Here is a 23,024-nt window from a genome sequence, read left to right on the forward strand (position 1 = left end):
AAAAGCAATGGACAGTTTCTAGACCTATGGATATGAGGATACTGCCTATCAAACACATGGGTGGGTAGAGAGGAAAATATGGAGACAAACACAGAAAACAAAAGATTGTTATAACCTCCTTCAGAAGAATACTACAAATAGACATGCCATAAGCTGTCCATGCAGAAGTACTCCAGAGAGCTGGATCCTTGCACATATTCCAAAAACACAGTCACTGAATGTGACAGAGCCAAAGACTTTCCTGACCTCGCATTTTCCTATGTTTGTCACTGGCACTGCTGCCACTGTGGCTTCTTGTAGCACTGCCAAACAGCAGCAACCTGAAATAAACTGGGTGAGGCTGTTATTCAGATCCTGTAGGCAAGGGTGAAAACATTTCAAAGAAAAAAAAGAAAATCACTTAATTCCATCTGAAAGAAACTGCAGATGGGAAAGGCAAACAGGTAGAAGGGAAAGAACTGGAAGAGTCAAAGGTAAGAAAAAAGAAATTTAATAAATATAAAAATGGTGTAATAAGTAAGACAATAGAAAACATAGGAAAGATGGGAGAAATCTGGAGAAAATAGCCGAAACAGATCATCCTCCTGGCTCTTCCCAGAAGCTGCATATTTTGTTACACAAAGTAAAATAACAATTGAAGTGGAATCCCACTGTAACATGGCCCAAACATTCAATATTCCCAAAAGATGACACAAACAAAAGGACAGGTGTGTAAATACTAAAGAACATTGCTCAGAACTCATGCATCTAATCAATGTTTGCTATCCAAGAGATTATAAAAGCATTGGAGCAGCAGATGACAGGCAAAAGCTGGGAAATCCTTGCACCATGCCATTTCCCAGCATTGGAGTCCCAGATCCTCAGCACACCTCAGAGCACTCCCAGCAGTCAGAGGCACAAGGCCTAAGATAATTTGAAACAGCCAGGTCAAGATGATATGCATTTTAAAAGCATCCTCATCTCTGCTGGATGGGAAAACTCCATCCCACATAATATGGGAGAAAAGCCTGGACACTGTAGAACTGGTTTATCAACTGGATCTGAAACTGGAATGAGTGCATCACATTTTGGTCTACAAAGAACAAGCCTGCCCATCTCATTTTCTTGCTTTAAGAGTCATGAAACTATTAGATCCTTATTAAAACCCTTCGTATACTTTACCACAGTAAACCACTGTCTTTGAATACTGGGGCCAACACCAAGGCAACCATCTGTGAATTACCGTGGCAATGACTAAACCCATACGAAGCGTGCGAGGCCACAGGTTAAATCACTAACAGTCAAAATGTTTAAACTTTGAGTATTTTAGAGAAGGGAAATCAGCTGCACACAGAAGGGGTCTTAAAGTGAGGCAAGGTGAAGTCAACCTAAAAGAGACTGATCTTACAGTCAGTTGTAACCTAAGCACAACTGCATAGACCCTCCAACACTATCTGGCACTCAGAAGTGACTTGAGACCAAATAGCATCCTAGCCTGTAAAGGCCACAGTAAAAAGAAGGGCACAGACAATTCCACTGCTCTCTAGGGAAACATCTTATTTTATTATTTTCCAGACATTCCTAGACCACCCACTCAAAAACAACTATGTTTTCTGCTATGTCTTTTCTCCCCATCGCTTACATTTCCCCATGTTTTTATTTTCTCTTCCCCAACTCTTTTCCCCTCCACCCCTTTCCTTGTTTCCTCCTATTCTTTCCCTCCTCTCTGCTTACAGGAATTGATGAATTAATGCACTCTGGGCTGTCTCCACAACAGCAATAAATCAGTAAGGAGCAGTTTGAAGCTCTGACATACCACAAGCTTTTTCCTTCTCCAGAGTTGACTCTCTCAGAAAAGTAAGAGCTATGTTTACACCAAGTCCAAATAACACCAAGTTTGAGCTCTTTAGTTTTCCTTCTTGGGGGGAAAGAGAAAAGCCTTAGAAGCTTAAATCTAGAAACCACATTTAAAACTATGCAAAGTTATTGTGAAACTGAAAATATGAGCAAGGGCAATGGAACCCTAATTCTTACCGAGACATTTGGACCACCTCTCAAAAGGAAATCAAAACTGTTCTTTTACTTGCAACTATGACAAAATGCATGCTCAGGGCATGCTGTATTTCCATTGTGCTTTGCAAGTCTCAGATGAGGAGCAGAGTACATGGGATTGAGAAGCCCACCACAAACCCTCTCAAGGTGTCACTTACATACTAACAGTGGAGCTCAGGTTTGAACAACAGCTCCTGTGTTAGTTGTAAGACAACACATATCTAAGTACCAGCCCTTCCTATGCTAGATCTGAAATGCAAAGCAGATATGCTGCTGGCTGAAAGCAGCATTCAGAGGGGGGTAAAGTCTGGTTAAGGCTATTAACTGTAGCTCTTTGTTCTTTTGTCTCAGTAACCACAAAATTCCAGGTAGATACTGGTAAGAGACAGCATCTTTCACAGCTCTCGGTGTGGACAAGTTCCCGGTCTCATTCCCCCAGAGATCAGAGTGAAGGTTTCCCTTGTTCAGTATTAAGAGGAAGAAGAACCAAGAGAGCACATATAATCAATAGGATTAGAAAGAATGTATTGCCAAAACACAGAAAAAGTGAAAGATTCTTCACAGAGTAAATCTTTATAGGTGTATTTTGTGTACTCATTACAATCATATGGAAAGTTACATTTACTTTTTCCAAAACTATGCCTAAAAACCAGCTACACTAGCGAGAAGTCAGAGCTTCTCTCCCAAACCACCAGCTTCTATTATACCATTTCACCCTGTGAATTAGACGTCATGGCATACACATTCACCATGCTGGTGTGACACACCAGACTAAACATAAGGAAAAACTTAGGATGGGATTTAGACTGCCCAAGATAGTTACCCTACTGCTGGTGCCTACAGAACCAGATTTTCAGGTAACTGCCTACACTACTTATTCAGAGAAAGGAAGGAAAGTGATTCTGAAGATCTTCAGAGGAAGACAGTGTATCTAATACCAGGCACCTCAGCCAAAGGGAAAAACCCCATCCAAACAGGAAAAAAACCCCAAACCACCACATTTCTGTAGAATTCTGTCTACTAATAATAAACCAAATGGCTTGAGCTGTGCAATGGGCTGAATTATGTGCCAGTACATTTTTTTCCCCCTCTCAAAAACTGAAAACACTGATACAGCCTCCTCAGTACATCCTGCAGACAGGATCTAGTCTCGTCAACACTAGCTGCTACTCACTGTTTTTCTTACTAGTGGTACTAAATTTCAAAATAGATAAGAGAACAAAATATTTTTATCACTATTCATATCATCTGATGCTTTACATGATAAAAATTACAACTATCAGCTAAGACATTTTACAACAAATCTCTGGCCTGACAAACTTGATGACTCCAGATTCAAATCTCCCTTCTTGCACTGTTCAAATCTAGTTGATTATTCCCCTGCATCATCCTGAAAGTTTTGTCTTTTTATCTCCTTTCCTATACTTAATACTGTCGTTCTGATTTCCTCCTGCTTGAAGCAGCCTGCTCTCTTCCCATCATACCATCTGTAGCACAATCCAGTTCTTCACTCTTACTGTCCTACTAGGCAACTGGCTTGGAACAAGTGTTCCTTTTCTCTCTGGGAAAGGGGCATCTTGCCTTTAAGCACAATGTTACAAAATTTAATTATACTTTGGTCTATGTTAATATCTAGCCATGCTAGCTTGGTGAATAAAGTGATGTTTGTTTCCACATTTCATCTCGCACATCCAAAATTCCATGCTCCAACTATGTATCTCCATGTCCTGGTGAGACAGCCAGCACATGCCTGTGCACAGATGTGTCACTCACATGGGCCAGGGAACGTAAAGACAGATGTTTAATACATAACAGTGCTTGGATTAGGGGCAGATGCTTAATTTGGTCTAGTTTCTCTCTAAGTGATGGTCTGGTCAAGTCATTTAGCACAGGCCTTGCAAGACCTTCAATAAACACAGTCAAGACAATTTCTTATGTCAGTGTGAACCACTAAGACTGCGTGCACCAAATAAAAGAGAATCTGATGATTAGAACATCAACTGAGTTAGAAGGAACAACTGATTACCTCTTCTGTCCCAAACTTACTGCATAACTGAGCAGCTCACACAGCTTAGTCAGACAGACACATCAGCTGGTACTGACTACAGCACATGGGCTGAGCAGAGGATGGTGGATGAGTAGTGTATTAGCTGCCTGAATACATGTTTTTCTTCACTTCTCCCTCTGCAGAGAATCTGCATTTAACAGTATTTTCAGAGGTATAATGTATTAGCCTCAACATCAGCCCCAGCTCTAATCCTTCACAGTAATATTACTGCTGCATAGTAATGCTTCATGCTTCATTGCTGTTTTTTCCTCCCTCCCCACCTTAAAACAACATTTGCAGTACAACATACATATACAACCCTTGTTCACTGCAGAAAGCAGCAGCACGTGGCAGCGACTGTGCCTAACGCCCCGGCAACACAGGCAGAGATACCAAAACCAAAGGCTGAAGCACTGAGGGCACGTAGAGACAACTGAAAGCATACCAGGGAAGAAACAAAGAGCACAGAATCACCCGTGATGGAAATGCTTCCTTCAGGGCTCCCCTTGTTTAGGTAGCAAATACAGTAAGTTACAGACCTTTTGATTTTGGGAACACATGCAGAGTGCTATTGGGATTTAATCTGTACCACTTTGTACACTTGAGCACAGCTCAAAAATGAGTATGTGTTGGTCTCTGGTTTATTACTCCTAGTTTACATTTAGTTTCCTCCTTCTACTCATGAGTAATTGTAGTAAATTAAGATTAAAAATTAAATTTTAGTGCTTGAACTACAGTTTTCTTCCTCATTTACAACAAAATGTTAAGAACAAGCTACTGATAGTTCTACAGTGGCAAATCACTTTCCCTGCCAACTAATTCATTTAGTAAGGACAAGAGGCAGAAGGCAGAAACTACTGCACAGTAAGTTCTACCTGAATATAGGAAGAACTTTACTGTGGAGGTAACTGCACAGGAACACATTTCCCAGAGAGGTTGTGGAGTCTCCCTCACTGGAGATATTCAAGAACTGTCTGGACACAATCCTGTGCCACGTGCTGCAAAATGACCCTGCTTGAGCTGGGAGGTTGGACTGGATGATCTACTGTGGTCCCTTCCAACCTGACCCATTCTGTGATTCAGACCTTTGGGATTTTTAACTTTTACTATTAAGGGACTTGGCTTTTGATTTACACAAACAGAACAGATGTTAAAATTATTCAAGGAATATACCAACAGAATATGCTATCAAAAAAAAAAAATTAAATAAAGCTTTTCTAACATGGTATCAACAAAATCAATTTGTATTGCAATAAAAATATAAACAGAAAAAGGATGCTGCCTTACATGCCACTGTATTGCTATAAAGAGGAAGCTGAAGGTACTTAAGTCAATCCCTTACACCGTCTACATACTCATGTAATTCATCCTGTTAAAGAGGGAACACCTCAGGTACAATGATATGCAGGCATTAATACCAAGTGTGACCAGGTACTTAACTCTGTTGTAGATTTGGTATGCAGTGAATGTGACAGCCGACTCAAGAGAGGAATTGCCTGCTACCATTTCGCATTGGCTCCTAACACTCCTAGACCATAATAACCCCTTCCCCCAATTAACACAGACATTGCAACTGGTGGTCAGTCCTGGTATTCAGAATACACCCCATACTGCACATTCACTGGAGCACTTTTGGGTTTTGTGTCAGTACAAACCATTGGGCATCCTGCTCAATCTGTAACTTTTACCTGCTCATGCACGTGGGCAGAAAGGATGCTGAAACACAGCCCTCCCTGCACATCTTGTGGATCATAGTGCTGACCTGTTTACTAGCAGAAAGCATGCTGGGACCCGGGATAGGAAACACCTACTTACTCTTCAGTTTCATAGTGGAGAGATCTGGCTTGCTGCATAAAGCAGCTGAAATTTGCATAGACTTATTCTGGCAAGGAGAAAAACATTTTTAGGGCAGCTTAAGCTTGTGGTTATCATTCTAGAGGTTTATAAAGAAAAGCTTTAAAAACAAAAACAGTCAAACAAAGCTTTTTCAGTGATTTGTGATGGTTTTTAAAGGAAGTTAAAAATACCAGAATTAAGTAATTTTATTTCCTAAAGAAGGAAACAAAATAAAGCAGTGATACCTATATTTAAAGCACTGACATACACAATATATTCCCTAAGCAACTTCATAAAATTATCTTCTTCCACAGGTACATATGATCAGTCTATGTCCATTACCTAAAAGGTAACTAAAGCTTGTCCCACAAAAACAGGATCCAAGAAAAGGCTAGTAGTTCTTTGAAAACATGGTTCTCCCTATGTAAAATATCTATGTCAAGTCTTTTACCTTGGACATCCAGTTATGTCTGAAAAACACCTTTTCAGGAGCTTGACATATACTCATATGGGTACTCTGCACAGTCCCAGGTTATTAACAGAAATCAACTGCAAATTCCTCTGGGGGAAAAAGATTTCCCTTTTTCTTTTATATCTGATTAGTGCACACTGCAGTGGGCCACGGGTTACTGAAGTTTATATCAATACAGACAAGTTGTAAGACAATTCAACTAATATCAATAGCCTTGGTACTAAATTCTCTCCCTCAGAAAACAGATGACTAGCTGAATTTAGTGAGCAACCACTTTCCGCAGAGCCATTTGGGTGTCTACTTTGGGGAAGTATCCCTATACAGTATTTGTCTGAGCAGTTCTGGCTCCTGTAGCTTCCCTCCCTTTGTACGCGGCCCAATCAAGTCAAGTTAACATTGAAATAGCTAATAAAGAAAAAAGCCTTTTTTCGTTAAAAAGTTATGACTAAAAGGCTGAATTAAAAACTGCTAAGCAAAGATACTCTACACTTCCCAGAGGTCAAGTGGAGAACATTTTAGATAGTAGGAAACTTTCCAAGTTCAACTTATGCTTTCCCAAACCAAACAAGACACAAACCACAGAAGCCTGCCCTCTTTCCAGCTGCTGGGAAGATGACAAATGAGGTTGTTCATTTATGGTCCCAACCAAGTAACATGGTACACACGCCACCACCCACTCCTTCAAACATACTTCTCTATTTAAAGGGAATCCACTGTACTAAAAAATAATTCTTTATTTTAAGTTCTGTAGTTGTTACTTTTTCCTATTTACTTTAATGGTCACCATAGTGTTTTATGTTCAGGACATTGTGAAAATACTGCCAGAGGTCTGACATACCAGTTTAAAATAGACATTTGGAAAGGAATTGCTGCAGGGGTTCTAAACCAAACAACATGGATTACAACCCACTGTTTAAAATTAGGTTTTGTGGTTTGTTTTTAGATATTCCTAGTAACAAACTCAATCTGATTGCTCTTTCTTGGCTCAAGTTACCGCACCTAGCAATCTAGGAGGCCAATAATAGAAATTTCATTCAAAATATTGCTATTAACGTTCCAAAATAAAGAACTATGTGACTGAGCTGTGTCATAGGCCTTGAGGCATTCTCTAGATTTTGCTGGGTTTTTTTGGTGGTGTTTTTTTTTGTTTTTGTTTTTTTGGTTTTTTGTTTTTGTTTTTTTTGGATCAACGGACAGTAAATGCTTGACTAGGAGTTAGAAGTTTGACATGCTTTTAGGATTAAATAGTTTCTCAATTTTAAACTATGCACAAAAGAAAAGCTTTCAGGAAGAAACTGAACCTGGAACATCTTTGAATTCCTATTGCACGTTTAATGACAAGACTCCAGCACCAAAGAACAACTGTTTAACCATCAAAGGTATCCCACATTCCTTTTCTGAAATCCTTGGGTAACCTATATTGTCTACTAATAGAGTGTTTTGTCCTAGTTAATTGGCAAAGGCAGCCCTTGAGTTTCTTTCCAGCAGGAAGCCAATTAAATAGATTCAAGAGCAAAGCAGTGCTGCTTTAAAAAGCAAACAAGAGGGAGGAGCACAGGAACTGGCTGCTGCTTCTCCAAAAGATTTGGAACAAGCCATTCCTTGAAAAACTGGAGACACAAAGCAGTGCATCTCCTTTACTCTGGTGAGCACAGATGGGAGCAGGAGCATTGCAGCTTGAAGCAAGGTGCTTCAGAACTTGGTGGGCTTCAGAACTCACTTAGGTGGGAAAGGCTAGAGCAGAGCAGTGTAGGAAGACCCCATAATGCAAGAGAATATGGGAAATTCAGGTTTTATTTCAGCCACATCAGACTCTGTTCTGGATAGAGAATAGGGAGGATTTAGCATCAGCCATACTGGACCAGTTGTAAGCCAAGGCAGTGCTACATGAACTCTAAATCTGTGAAGCCTGATAGCTGAAGTCATGCAGTTGAGTTAATGGGGAGTTTGGGAATATGACTGACAAAACAACTAGGTCAGTTATTACCAGCACATTCATAATTTATCTGTACTTTAAAAGAACAAAAAACCCCAAATCCCACTAAAGAAGGCCCATGAGAGACAGTGGAAATGAGAAGGATAGACAGGAATCATCCAAACACTAGATTTAAAAACATAAAGCAAAAGCTGATCACATGGGGCTTCTAACCATGTGGTTGTTAGAAATTAATAAAAGTAACCAACCATTTGTAAAAATGGCTAATGAAGATTTAAAAAGTATAAAAAAAATAATTGAAACACTATAAAAGGAACCAATTATGGACACAGAAAAATAGCACTAGAGCAAGAATTCAGGGTGCTGGGCAGAGACCTCTTCACTCAGGTGTTGAATAACAATACAGGCTCTCACACTTGGGCACAACACTTCAATACTGAGCGACAAACTAAGCTTAACTTCTAACCACAGATCTGAATCACCTAAGCCGGCTTGAAGAGGATGCTACAATACCTGCTAGTGACCTGAAATAACCAGGAGGTCCAGGTTCTTGCAATGACAGCAATGGTCAGAGAGTTAGCAGATGGAAAAAGCAGACAAAGTGGTATGTAGTGCATAAGACAATATAATTATCCTGTGACACAGACAGTTTGTACTCTTTCCTGCCTTCCCTACTAATACTCAAAATGAAATGTTTTCTTCTGTGGAGACTGGTTTTGCTTTTTGGTTAAAGAAAGCAGCATTGAAAAGTGGCTGCTGGGCTTGGAACAGCAAGTTCTGAGGTCTGAGAGGGCTCCCAAGTACTTGGAGAAGTTCTTTCCATAGCTCCAGAGAAAACCAGCTTGCTCATGCAGCTCAGCTTGTGCCTGATAGGCCAGCCACCAACCAACTTCCTCGCCAGCCCTGAGCTCAAGGCTTTACAGAAATGGGAACCAGCATCTCAATTTATGACAGACATTAAAAGGACTGCTGAATAATATGGCAAGCTGTAAATCAGCCTTTCACCATGGCAGAAAAGGAAAAGGACTAACTGGACAGTTCCCCTCTCTGAGATCCAGACCTCTCAAGCAGCTTCTCTCCTATTGGCAGTTCTTATTCTGCAGTGTTACTTCAAGCCAACCTGCAAATTTTATAGAAAAGTGAAACTGGATTGAGACATGCAAAAAGCAAGCCACAAGAAACAGGAAGAGCTGAATTTGTACCTACTGTGGATGGGAGGAAGATTTAGTAATAGACATGACAGGAAACACAGAAAGAGCTATCGATCCCTGTAAGGATCAATATACTACCAGGAGAATGGAAAATTGATCAAAGAAATTTAGAGTCTCCACTGTAATGCCTGAATCTAGGGACAAGAAAATTCTCAAGTACTGCTGTAATGGAGTTGTGTACATTGCATTCAAAAAAAAAAAAAAAAAGTGGAAGACCGCTTGTGCAAGCTTAGGAACTGACTGTTATGCAGCAACAAGACTCTTTTGCACAAGATATATGATTGCTGCAAGGTATGCAGCAGTTGCTTAACTCTTTTATAAAGGTCAAAATATACAACAGCAGACACATGTCTTGACTTGTGCCTCCTTCCCTGCTTCATACATTGCCAGTACATTCCAGCACACTTAATACTTTGTACATCTGGAGTAGTCAATGTCCTCTATACCCTTTCTCAAACGCTGAGCTGGAAAAAAATGAACCATTCCCAACCCCACTAACTCTTGCAATCCCCTCTTAGAAAGGTGACCAATTTTACAGAACCTGGAACAAACCAGAAAAAGACGATTTCACACATACACAGAATCCATATGAAAAGTAAACATTCACAGCCGGATTTAGTCCTACAAACTTCAAAAGAGGGGAGAAGTAACTCCTAATCAGGTTTTGGTACATGGTACAACACTAAAACGTCTCTATGTTAGAAGCTAATACTGATTAAAAAAAAAACTGCCTGCAACAGCAAAATGACAAAAATATATGAAAAGAAAACCCCTCCAACATTTGAAACAAAGCCTCAGAAATGCTATCTACAGCTATTTATTTCAACAGGATGCCAAGTTCTTCTGCAGCAACAGAGGGACATTGAAAACTAAGAATTAAAAATCACAAAGACTGAGAAGGCCATGTCTGGTCAGAACCACTTCCATGTTGCTCTGAACAAGCCACAAATCCAAACATACAAACAACCAGGTAAACAAGGAAATACAGATGGCTTTCAAATGAGCTAATTTACTTTTACAAATTTTGCTTACTGATAAATATTTCCCACTTTCAAACCTTTCTTTATTAGTCGGGAAGATTTTTTGTGAATAAAGCTAATAAAGACATTTAGTTTTTCATCCTACTTCATGAACTATAATTAAAAATAAATTTCACTTTGCGGCTGACAGCACAGAATGAGTTTGTCACCTCCACAATGCAATTCTTTCTTCATGTCACAGGCTGAAAAAACACTTCTTGACTTTTGTAGACAGATATTTACATCTTTATTAAATTTCATTTTACCTACTAGTTTCCTATGTTGGACTGAGCCAAGCTGTGCCTTTGGCTACTGCTATAAGACATAGCAATGATGATTATGATAATAATAATAATGCAAATTATTACTGTATCACTAGATCTTGATCACCCACTTGTCACTAAATTACGGTACAATGATTCAGTTCATATAGGTCTTAGCTGCATTAAGGTTACAGACAGCTACTTAGAAAACATCTTTTTCTGAAGCAAAGCCAAAATATTTTGATTGCTTCCTTTCACCATGAAATGAAACATTAGAACCATTTTAAGGTTATAAACAATGAGACACATGATCAACTCTAATAGAAAGTCCCACAATTGCAAGCCAACACTAGATCATTAGAGAAGAATTTTGCATTTTACTGGCAAACTCTGACTTTCCCCATCTGCTCCCTTCTCTCTCTACTAATGAGTAGGAGCAAGCTATGAAAGCATGTCTAAAGATGACAAGAGCACAAGCTTCTCTAGATGCTTAGCAAAAAATCAATGAGCTGTCCCCCTATGTTCAGTATCACACTGACAGGAGTGGCAGGCCTTTGCCTGCCAGACGAGGAAAATCAGAGGGCAACACTCCTCTGCTTTGTATTAATCATCTGAGCTATGTATGGTATGTTCTTGTTCTTTACACAAATACCTCATGATCATCTGTGTGCCACAAATATTTTCGAATACAGATCTCTGCCAGGACATGCTCCATTTCAGTAATCCTTTAGAGCCATTTCAGTGAAACAGGGTTGGAGAGCAGCAGAAAGATTCAAGAACTCAAGGCACATTTCAACTATGTATGTTCACAAGATGCCAGAGCTGCTCTCACACTCATCGAAGGCCAGGAATGATCATAGAAGTTCACAGTTGTTTGACTTTTGCCAGAACATATCATACTCAACTTAGGTTTCCACTTGTTTGAGAAAATGAAAGAAAGACTGACCAGTTATGCATGCTTTTTCAAGACAACAGACACAGCTCCTGAGAGTACTTTACAAATGCTTTTTCCTTTGTGTTTCAGAAAATGAGATATGGTGCCTGGAGAGGTTTGAAGATCTTTAGAGGCACCTCAGCAGAAAACTAAACAAACAGCAAGGTGCAAACAGAACAAGCTGCACTGCTGGTAAGAACATGGTGGTGAATGTGGGAAGAAGCAGACCGCTGTGCCTGAAGGCATGGGACTCTTCAGGAGAGGGATGGAGAGCTGAAGGAAGGGAGAGAGGCTGAGGGACCTTGGCTCATTTAGCCTCCCACATGGAGATCAAGAAGAGATACAGTCACTCCTGGAATATCCATGAATGCAGGGTAAAGTACATCACCAAAGAGGAGAGGAACTGTTTCAAGAAATCATTGACCCCAAGGACAGACATGTATAAACTTGTCATTTTCCACTTCTTATAATTTTCTTCAAGTTTCTAAGTATCAGAAATAAATGTGTTTCTACTATAGCTTTCTAAAAGTAGGAAAAATGCTGATTACTTGTAAACTGAAAGTTTATAAAAGGAATTAACTATCTACAGCCCAAACTGTGATGGACACACACAAAAAAATTCTTTTTGATTCTTTGTATTTAAATTTTAAATCAACTAGTTAAAGAAGAAAACAAAAAACTGTAGATTTATTTTTTTTAACCTCAACATGTTTTTTAAACAAGGGATATGACAGACAGCATCAGACATCTTGGTTTTAAAATAAATTTTATCTCTCTTCTTCCCCCTCCATTTAGATTTTCTGCTTATAAAAATATGTGACAATACAGACTTTTCCACTTAGTACTAAAAAATGGAGCAGGAAAAAAAAGCCTAGATGAAAAATATTTCAACTAGCTATATAATTAAGAAGTACTTCTTTATATTAAGATATGTAACTCAGACAGAGCATACAGATTGTTACATTAAATCTTCAGTACTCAAATACAAGCCAATGAGGGTATGATTATGTTTCCACAAGAGGTTTTTCCTGTGATCAAAGAGTCAAGCAAGAACACCATTACACTTTGATAATTAAGCCAAGAACATGAGTTTCAAAAAGGAGGGGAAAAAAAAGTACAGTCTGCCAGTGCATAAGTATATGACTTTTTAGTACTATTTCCAGAAGATGCATATGTACAAAAGTGGCAGTGCTTGGAAAAATGGAAAGCTACCAACAGCAAGTCACAAGCTCATGCAAATGAAAAATCTAGATCTGTCATTATTTCTGCATATAGCCACATATTAGAGCAAGCATAATGCAGAACTGGCAGCTCTAGCCATATTCACAGGATGACCTTTTCCAAACCACAGAGAAATAGATAGGTTTTAATTATTTAAACACAAGTTCTGCTGCCTTGTAAAAGATCCAAAGATAAGTATGTACTCTGTTTTTTGTTTGACTGGAGATACATTTACCAATTCTATCAATAATTAGCTATGGAGTACATATAGAACTGTAGCTATCTCAAAAAGGAAATGACTATTATCTCACTCCCTTACTTGGAGTATATGGGACATATGGAGGACACGGGATATGGAACTATTAAATCAAAAACCATATATGAAAGCAAAATAGGCTCTGCTACAGAGATAAAGATATATGTGTTTTATATGTGTGTATATATATATACACACATATGTATGATATTTAGAGATTTAAATTTAAAAGCCTAGTGAGCCCATTTTAGGTAGTACCATAAAACTGTACTTTGAGGACTACTATCAAACAAGTCTCTGTGACTTGGATTTTGCTAGGAAGCTAATTAGAACACAGATTTGGTTGTTTTCCTACATTTCTTTGGTAAATGAACCAATTTTTTTCATGCTAGAGATCCATAATTAAAAGCAAACTTTGACAAATTCCCTCCTCTATACTACCCCAGGCTATGTGGCTTCCACTTTTAGGAGAACCACAAGAGCAATTCCAAAGACTGTAAAACCCATGTCTCAGGCATATTTTTCCCTTCCCACAGCTTCTGTTGGCATGAGTCCTATGAAAGTGTGGCTGCATTGAAAACTGCATCTGTCTGTGCCCTGGCCAAGTGTTGTCAAGACAGTCAAGGCAAACACCTACCACAACAATCTCTCCTTTGTCAGTCACAGGGATCCCATGAGAAAGCACCAACCAGTCTACGATTTCAGTAGTGTTAGACAAGCCTGAAAGAAGAAAAAATAAGGGTCACACTTTATTTCAATTGACTGTATAAAACAGAACTAAGAGCTCCATTTTGCCAAGGAGCTTTTAAAATTTGATAGCACGAACAGTCTTAGCAAAGACAGACAAAATTCACCTCCTAACCCTTCCTACTCTCTGCACTTACTGAATCAGTTTGTACTTATCAGCTTGGGAAGATTAATCTCATTACACAAGAGACTTTTACTATTATTAATTTTATTTTTAACAATGATTTTCCAAGCCTGAAAAAAAAATTACATATTACTGTCATCTTGCATACCTGCAGCCCACATTATCCAGAGCTTCAGGAAAACATCACAAACTGTACCCAGATCTAGGTTCAGGGACTTCTTACATACAAAACCAGCAGTGAGCTACAACAGCTTTCTACACACTTAGCAAAGCCATTCTCGAGATTGTACTGGGCAAACATACATACAAAACAATGTACAAAGCCCACTATGCTGAGCAATAATCACTCTGTAGGCAGAACATTTTAAAAACTGTGATCAGATGGAAGCTATTGTGCAACAGGAAGGCTATCACACAGCTGCCATCAGAGACATGGTGGGATAGCCAGCACAACTGGAGTGCTGCAATGGATGGCTGTAATTCTTCAGATGGGAAAGGCAAGGAAGCAGAGGCAGTGGGGGTAGCCCCGTATATTAGGGAATGTTTTGACTACCTCGAGTTTGATGATGATGACAAGAGGGTTTATAGGTAAGAATCAGGGGAAAGCCAATAAAAGCAGCAGGAGTGATGTAATCCTAGCAGGAGTCTGTTACAGACTGTCCAACCAGGATGAAGAGGCAGATGAAATACGCTGTAAGTAGCTGGAAGAAGCATCATGATCAGTAGCCCTGTTCTTGTGGGGGAATTCAACTTCCAGATAACTGCTAGAAATACAATACAGCAGAGAGAAAACAGTCTAGTCCTGGACTGTGCAGAAGAACTTCCTCAATCAGCTGGTGAATCAGTCAACCAGAAGAGGTGTTCCGCTAGACCTGTTTTTCACAAACCCAGGACTTCTGGGTGATATGATAGTTGGAGACTGTCCTGGGCATAGCAATCACAAAATGATGAAGTTTTTGATTCCTAAAGAAGTAAGGAAGGAGGCCAAAAGAAGGACAGTTTATGACCTTGGCAAATCAGGACTACAAGGATGTTGCGAGGTTATGCAGGGAGAAAATTAGAACAGCTGAAGCCAAACTAGAACTTCATCTGACTACTGCCATAAAAGACCATAAAAAAACTTCCATAAATACATCAACAAGAAAAGTTTCTATAAATACATCAGCAACAAGAAGGGCTAAGGAGTACCACCATCCTTTATTGGATGCAGGGGGGACAGCATAGTCACAAAGGTTGAGGAAAAAGCTGAGGTAGTAATACTTTCTTTGCCTCAGTTTTCAACATTAGAGTAATTGTTCTCAGGGTTAAGCAGCACCCTGGGCTGGAAGACAGAGACAGGGAGCAGAATGAATAATTCAAGGCGAAGTTGTCAGTGACCTGCTACACCACTTTGATATTTCACAAGACTGGGGCTGGATGGGACCTACTCAAGGGTACTGAGGGAGCTGGCAGACATACTCACCAAGCTACCTTCAATCGTTTACCAGCAGTCCTAGCTAACCAGGGAGGACACAGGAGGCTGGAAATTACCAAAAGTGACACCCATCTAAGAAGGGGCAGAATGAAGATTTGGGGAACTACAGGCCTGTCAGCCTGGTATCAGTGCCAGGGAAGGTGACAGAGCAGATCATCCTGAGTGACATCACACAGCATGTACAGGACAACCAGGGGATCAGGCACAGCCAGCACTGCTTAGGAAAGGCAGTTTCTGCTTGATCAGCCTGACCTCCTTCTGTGACAAGGTGACAAGATTCCCCCATATGTGGCACTGGTGAAGCCACACCTCAAGAGCTGGGTGCAGTTTTGGGCCCCTCTTCTTCTTCTTCTTCTTTTGGGCCCCTCACTTCAAGACACTGAGGTGCTGGAATGTGCCCAGAGAAGAACAACAGAGCTGCTGGAGGGTCTGGAGCACAAATCCTGTGAGGGAGCTGAAGGAGCTGGGGGTGGTTTAGCCTGGAGAAAACAAGGCTGTGAGGAGTGACCTTATCACTCTCTGCAACTACCCAAAAGGAGGTTGTAGCCAAGTGGGGATCAGCCTCTTCTCCCAGGTAAAAAATGATAGGAACAGAGGAGATGGCCTCAAGCTGCACCAGAGGAGGTTTAAGTTGGATATTAGCAAAAGCTTCTTCACTCAAAGGGTTGTCAGGCATTGCAATATGCTCTCCAGGGGAGTGGTGGAGTCGCCATCACTGAAGGTATTTCAAAGATGTGTAGATGTGGCACTCAGGGACATGGTTTCATGGTGGACTTGGCAGAGCTGGGTTAACAGTTAGACTTTATGATCTTAGAGATCTTTTTCAACTAAACAATTTTATGATTCTGTGAATTCAGAAAATAGCAATTGGCAGGAGCCCTACTTTCACTGCAAGCTATTTTCCATTTTTCTGATTTATCCAACAGTATTTTTTTCTCAGAGATAAACCATCAGCTGAGTTCCTTTCCAACAAATACTTATAAAACTTATATACTCAAACTGAGTATATAGATTTTTAACATAAAACCTGTCTTTTGTTACCAAATCTAAAAAAAAATGCAGCTTGGAATTAGTTTATAGCCAAACACACACAATTCTGACCTTCGTTATTCACCTCAACATGCTATTTAAAAATATTTGTAATTATTGAAGTATACCTTAACATTTCAAACTCCTAAAAATAAGCATTTCATTCCTGCAACATTCTCATCCTCCACTGATTTCCATTTAGAAGGAGATGCGATATTGGAAAAATATCTACTATACTTCTAGAAAAAACAAACAAACAGTAGTTACTGCTACTCAGGCAACCAATGCTCAAAAAAAGCTCAGAGATATATATATATATGTACTCTAAAATTCTAGGCTACTGATCAGTAATTCAGCCAACATGTGTCACCAAAACAAGGTTCCCCCCTCACTTCTCCCATATCTTCCTCACTTCAACCTTCCCCTCCTTCTTTAAAACAAATCTTGCTTGAAAACTAGGGAAACTGACAAAAATTATTATTGCCCTCTTCCTAAATTATCTTGACCTTTCAGGAGGAAAACCAAAATCTATTTTCATTATGGTGTATCTACTTGTAAAATCAGAAAACTGCTTCCTGGACATTGGGGTCAGAATGTCCATGGGATATATCAGATTGTTAACCTGAACACCACAAATTATTACACATTTCCCAAATACCTGGACAGCAATAAGTAACTTTTACATGGATTACAAATACTGCCTGGGCATACGACCTGCCTTGGGCTGGAAACCTCGAGAGATTCACTGCTTTCTCTAATGGCAGGAAGGGCAATTTACTGGTTTGAAGTAACAGATATAGCTGTTCACCTTTCCATTTAGCTCTTCAGACAGTGTTTCTAGTTATGCTTATCACTCTCTAAATGGGAAGAGGAAAATAAATTTAAAAAGGAAAGTAAAAGAAATTGAGTACAATACACTTTCTTGTCAAGGGAGCTAAGATGCTCAGTCTCTCCTACAGTCAGGGTATGGCTAGTGTTTAAGCTGCTTTCAAACTCATTTCCTAAAGTTCTACCACAGATGTTTTTCATTTCTTCTGCCAGCCCTCCTTTTTAGCACACAACTTGTCCTGGGCCAGCACTCTCAGTCATTGCATCAGCTTCATCTGACTTATGCATCTCCTAATCTCTTTCTTCCTCTTAAAACCTTGCCCTTGCCAGCACCTCACTCAGCACTTCACTAACCTCTCTACCAGAGCTGCCTTCCTGGGGCCCTCTCCCACCTCTATCTTGCAAAGGTGAGAGAGTTCCTGAGGAAACAAACAGTTCTTTATCAGCAGCGTTTGTCACTCCTCCTGTTTGCTCCTGGGCAATCTCTTCGAACCACAAAGAAACAGTTTACCCTCTCTAAAGAACGACCTCACAGATTTACCTCCTACTCCAAGTCTCTCTCTCTCTCCTTATCCAAACTAGAAATTTCAACTCTTCTCTCTGACACTTCCTTGGAGTTATCCAGCTATTAGGTTAAGCTCTACACAGATATGGACAAACCTCTTATCTCCCCTCCCATACAAACTTTCCCAAGAGGCTCTTCTTGATTAGCCAGCATTCTGCCAGTCCCCCAGCCTGCAGACTGATCAAGAAGCTGTACGTCTAAATCCTGTAAGAAAGAACATGCATATAATGTACATAAAATGCAATCTTTTTTCTGATCTCTTAGACAACTAAAATGGTTATCCTGGTACTCAAGATATTCCTCCTTTTCTCAGGCTTCAACCAAGTAAATCCAACTTCAAGAACTTCTGAAAGGACATAAGCAATGGTCATCACCTGTGCATGCCGCTGGACTATTTTAACTCTTTTATTGCTATTTAATTCACATGACTCCCCCCCCCCCCCCCAACTCTTTTCCCATGATTTTAATACCCTTCTCAGTCTGTTTTCTCTTGATCATTTTTACTAGTGTTTTGTCCCCCATTAGCAACAAAGCAATTTATCTCACAAAGATGACCTGACTAATCAATCCATTCAACATTTTTTAGACATTTGTCTTTGGATGAGATGAAGTCTGCATTAAAATTATCTGAACAGAAACCAGTAACTACTAATAAAAATGCAGGCAGAAAAAAAGCAGCTGCTCACACTCCACCCTTTCCATATTAAATCACTTCCAGGCATTTTTTTCACCATTAATGATGATTGTGGGTCTTTCTATACCTTCTGAAGGTTTTCAAAAGACCTTTTAAAGATGTAAAAACAAGGATCAGACACAGAATTTGAGTGTTATTGCCATTAATGCCATGCCAGGAGAAAAATGCTTATTTTATAAATCCCATCAGCCAATGATTTAATTAGCCCTCTCTTCTCTGCCTGTAACAGTGCACTGGTACCTTAAGAGTTCTGTATCCAGCTTGATCCCTACACTTTTGCAGAGTTGCTCTTTTCCATGATGCAGTCCCTCATGCTTCATGTCTGGAAAACTTTTCACCAAAAAACCTGAATTCAGCCACATCCTGTATACATACCTTTTGGTTTTACTCATCAAAAAGAAAGAAATCATTCTTTGTGGCTACTTACTTATTATTACAATCTGGTAATGACAGACTGGTAAACAGTGTAATTGGATGCCTTTTTTTTTAAGCTTCTGTCTTAGAAATGAAAATCTTAAATGCTGTCTTGTCTCAGCCCAGTCCTGGAACATCTTGATTCTCAGTTTATTTCCCACAGATATCTATCTAGTTGTTTATATTTTACAGTCAGCTGCTGCTCCATTCACCTGGCAGGCTTTTGCTGATGTGCTGTAATGTTTTTCCCAACAAGAAAGCTGTATTGTACAAAGCCACAAGCTGACAGACAGAATTAGGAAACCTGTGTCAGTCTCAGCACAGGGCCAGTGGCAGATGTGGAAAGAAAGGCTGTGGGATCTACTCTCTATTTGTGTGACAGCCCATGGGTCATCTGTTTTTTGTGTCAGCCAAGAGTAGCCAGGAGGCACAAATGGCTGTTAACTCATCTCTCTCCACTTCATCCTGTCAGAGCTTATGATGCAGCTCACAGCCTGGCAGCCACAGGGTCCAAGGACAAACGCTAAAGGACACATAGGAAGGAGGATGAGGTTTGACAGGTTATAAGCACAAGAAGGAATTTCAGCTTTGGATTCTCACTTTACTTATAGTGGTGACAACTTGTGATTATGCAAAACATGTCCTCACCAACCTCCTTAGCTTTGTCAGGAGACAGCATTTCATACAGTCCTACACTGTCACCCCTACTCACAGGGGGAAGGGACATGGGATGAAAGATGAGATCCCACAGCAGCCAGGGGCACAACACACTGCTCAAAGGGAAATTCTGCTGTGCAAGGTATTTGACACAAACAAATTGAAGCCCTGTGCCAAGGAGACACACAGCTACGTCCTGGAAACTTAAGCAAAATTTAAGTGTACAGCTTAGAGAAGAGAGAAGCACATATGAACTCCAGGTAAAGCTCTTTGCTGCGCAGTGCCAGCCTAAGTATGCTGTTGCTCAAGCCAGGAGAGGAAATTCCCATGGATTCTCTGAAGCAGAGTAGGCAGCTACCCACCTGCCACAGTCCTTCCCCTCCTTCCCTCTGCTTTACATATCCCAGACCATTTTCTCTTGGCAAGTGCTATTCAGGTTACCACAGCTGAACAACTATTTGACTGGCTGGTTCCCAACAGTGAGGTGCTTTTCATCAGATCAGATGTGGGAAGCCCTTTAAAGACTTTTTAGAGAAAGCAGCTACATGATTTCATGAAGACAGAAAAGCTCAAAGCACAGTGATAAAAGACATTTTAACAGATCCATTCATACTAATACAGGAGATACTGTGTGCTGAAAACAGGGAAATATAATACATTTCTAGCATGATAGGCCAGAAGATTTAATTGCTAGCTTTGCTTTGAACCTGACAACTATTACTACTCTACTAACTCTTGGATGCACTTCCAAAGAAGCTTTGTCATTTTAGATTTTTAAGAAGAGGTGGTTGGATTTAACTATCAGGTTTATTATAATATGTGCAATAGAAAAGCACACCAAATTAAGCCTTTGTGAGAAGACAATTCCCCACCACATACACACCTGCTCATTAAAAAGCTGGAATGGAAAATGTCTTCCCTGTATTTATTTTTCCCTCCAATGAAGAACAAACAATGAAAACCTATGGTTAAAACAATGAAATCACCATTTCATATTCATTTTACTGGATGAGCTTTTCTAAGCCTTCCAGATGATCCCCAAATGCAGTAAAGTTGAATAAATATTGTATGGGGAGAGGTAGGCATATCACATCACTTAGAAAAATAATATAATTGTGTAGGAAAAAAAAAAGCTTTTTCCAGATGGCTAGTCTAATTTCCTAGGGGAAAAGATATTAAAATAGTGTAACCACTATTGGGACCTGAGTGTAGTGTAAAAAATGTCTAAATTTTGCAACTTGTCTATCCATCCCTCATAACTGTATGAGAACATAAACCCATTTTTAATTCCTTCATTTACAAATATTTTTAAAGTTATTGTTCACTTACAAGTAGCAGAGAGAAATTAACTAAACAGGGGTCTAAGGTTCAGTCTGACCTAGAAATCAACACTTAACTTGACTTCATTTTGACAGTCAATCACAAATGGACCAAAAGTTGCCAGTCATCTCAGATACACTGAAACACACAAGGGATTTGACTGAAAGAAAGAAAAAAAAGGAAATACACTCTTCCATTTTGAAGACCTCAGATTCACATTCCTGCAATCCTGAAGCATCTACATTCCCTCTTGAAACTTGACCACCCAGAAGATGGACTGGGTGAAGAGAAACACACGGGGCAACTCCTCTCAGGCTACAAAGTGACCACACAACACACGAAGGGGCACAGATGTGAACTGCGGTACAACTGCATTTTGCACAGCCTAAGCCAGATGGACTGACTTGGCAATGGCTCCATCACTGCGACTGCCAGTGAGCTGCACAGCCAAAACAAAGGCACAACAGAAGGCAAGAAACTGATACAATGGCATTATCCCAAAGCATATGCTCCCTGTAACCCTGGAAGTTTTGGGGTAGTCTCCCTAAGCCTGTTGCATGCGAGCTGTACAGTGACTGTCAGTACTCTTCTATACATTGTTCCGTGTCAAACATTTCCCAAAGGCACTCTATCAGTTAAGAGAGGACTATGGTTCTTGGATGGAAAAGGGAATTAGACATGCAATTTATCTTCAGTTTTCTGCCTCAGGTTTCCCATGTAGTCTCAAAAACAAGTCAGTCAACCAACACGCCCCTCCTATCACACACAGGAGAACACAGGGACAGTGTGTGAAAAGAGGGAATCCAAATCAGAACTGTCATGAAGGAGAATACAGATCCACATACAGAGCACACAGCCCCTTCCCTGTGTAATCATTTATGACAAGGGAAGCAATGCTGCAATTCATAACACCACAGGCCCATTCAACCTGGCTGCCTTCATGGCTAACACCAGACAACCCTGAGAGGGTTCTGGAATAACTCACATCTTTCCCATCATACAGCACTGCTCATTCACTAACGGGCACATTAAGCCTTCACACATTCAGAGTTCATACAGTTTAAGATGTACCATCAAATGCCCAACATTTGTTTGTTTTGGGACAGACTGCCCCAAAGCCTCTCTTTGCATTTGCATGCTTTGCATATGTGGTACTTCTCCGGAATAGATGACATCTACAAAAGTATACTGCATTCAGATGAAAACAACTGTATTTGTATTATTCTTTTCTGAGGAGTTCATACCTCATTTTCTTTGACAGTTTCATTATATTCCTTAACTGTTAACATCAACAGAAAATATCAACATTCAAATACAGCAAAATATTTTTGGAAATAATTTATGCAAAGTATCCCTATTTCAAAATATCCTCATTTCCTGGTTTCCATGTACTGAATGGCTGCTGAGTAGGAAAAAGAGTATGGAGGAGAAGAATTTGGAAGAGGCTTTTTGTATTATTGTATCAAAAGTAACTTCTTTTACAGAAATATGAAAACAGTATATTCAGGAAAAAAAAGTTCTCTGTTAAACAAGGGTATCTTTCCTGATCCATGCAGACTTTCCATCACTGTAGGTACAGATAATAATTTTAAGTGTCAAGAGCCACCTCAATTAAAGAGAAAGTTAATTTGGCACTTAGACTCCCTAAGCAGATAATGATGCAATAACAGAAAGTACTGTTACAAAGCCCTCTTGAGCATTTAAAAAATGCATTAAAACATGATGTGCTTTATCTAATGCATACATTAAAAAATTAAGTGTCTGTATAAAATATGAACACTTATAAAACAGGAACACAAGTTTTAAATTTTTTCTTATTTTCTTGTTACAGCATTTACTATTTTCAGGTAGTGGAATTCTACATATTTTCACTGAATGAAAAAAATCAAAGCCTGATGAATGCCTGGGAACAATCTCGTTGAGTAACTGCCGATTTTCTCCCACTC

The 23,024-nt window shown here is 39.7% G+C and overlaps 1 protein-coding gene across 1 annotated transcript in view; it reads right to left on the reverse strand.

The window, feature by feature from the left end:
* The window catches only part of RNF144A (ring finger protein 144A), a 65,479-nt gene that overhangs the window by 34,589 nt on the left and 7,866 nt on the right, over positions 1-23,024 (reverse strand). The window contains exon 2 of the mRNA XM_032104483.1: positions 13,864-13,946. The gene's annotated coding sequence lies outside the window, so the exon portion shown is untranslated. The remainder of the gene's footprint in view (positions 1-13,863; positions 13,947-23,024) is intronic.

The sequence above is a fragment of the Corvus moneduloides genome, chromosome 3 (assembly GCF_009650955.1).
Source record: "Corvus moneduloides isolate bCorMon1 chromosome 3, bCorMon1.pri, whole genome shotgun sequence".
Taxonomy (NCBI): domain Eukaryota; kingdom Metazoa; phylum Chordata; class Aves; order Passeriformes; family Corvidae; genus Corvus; species Corvus moneduloides.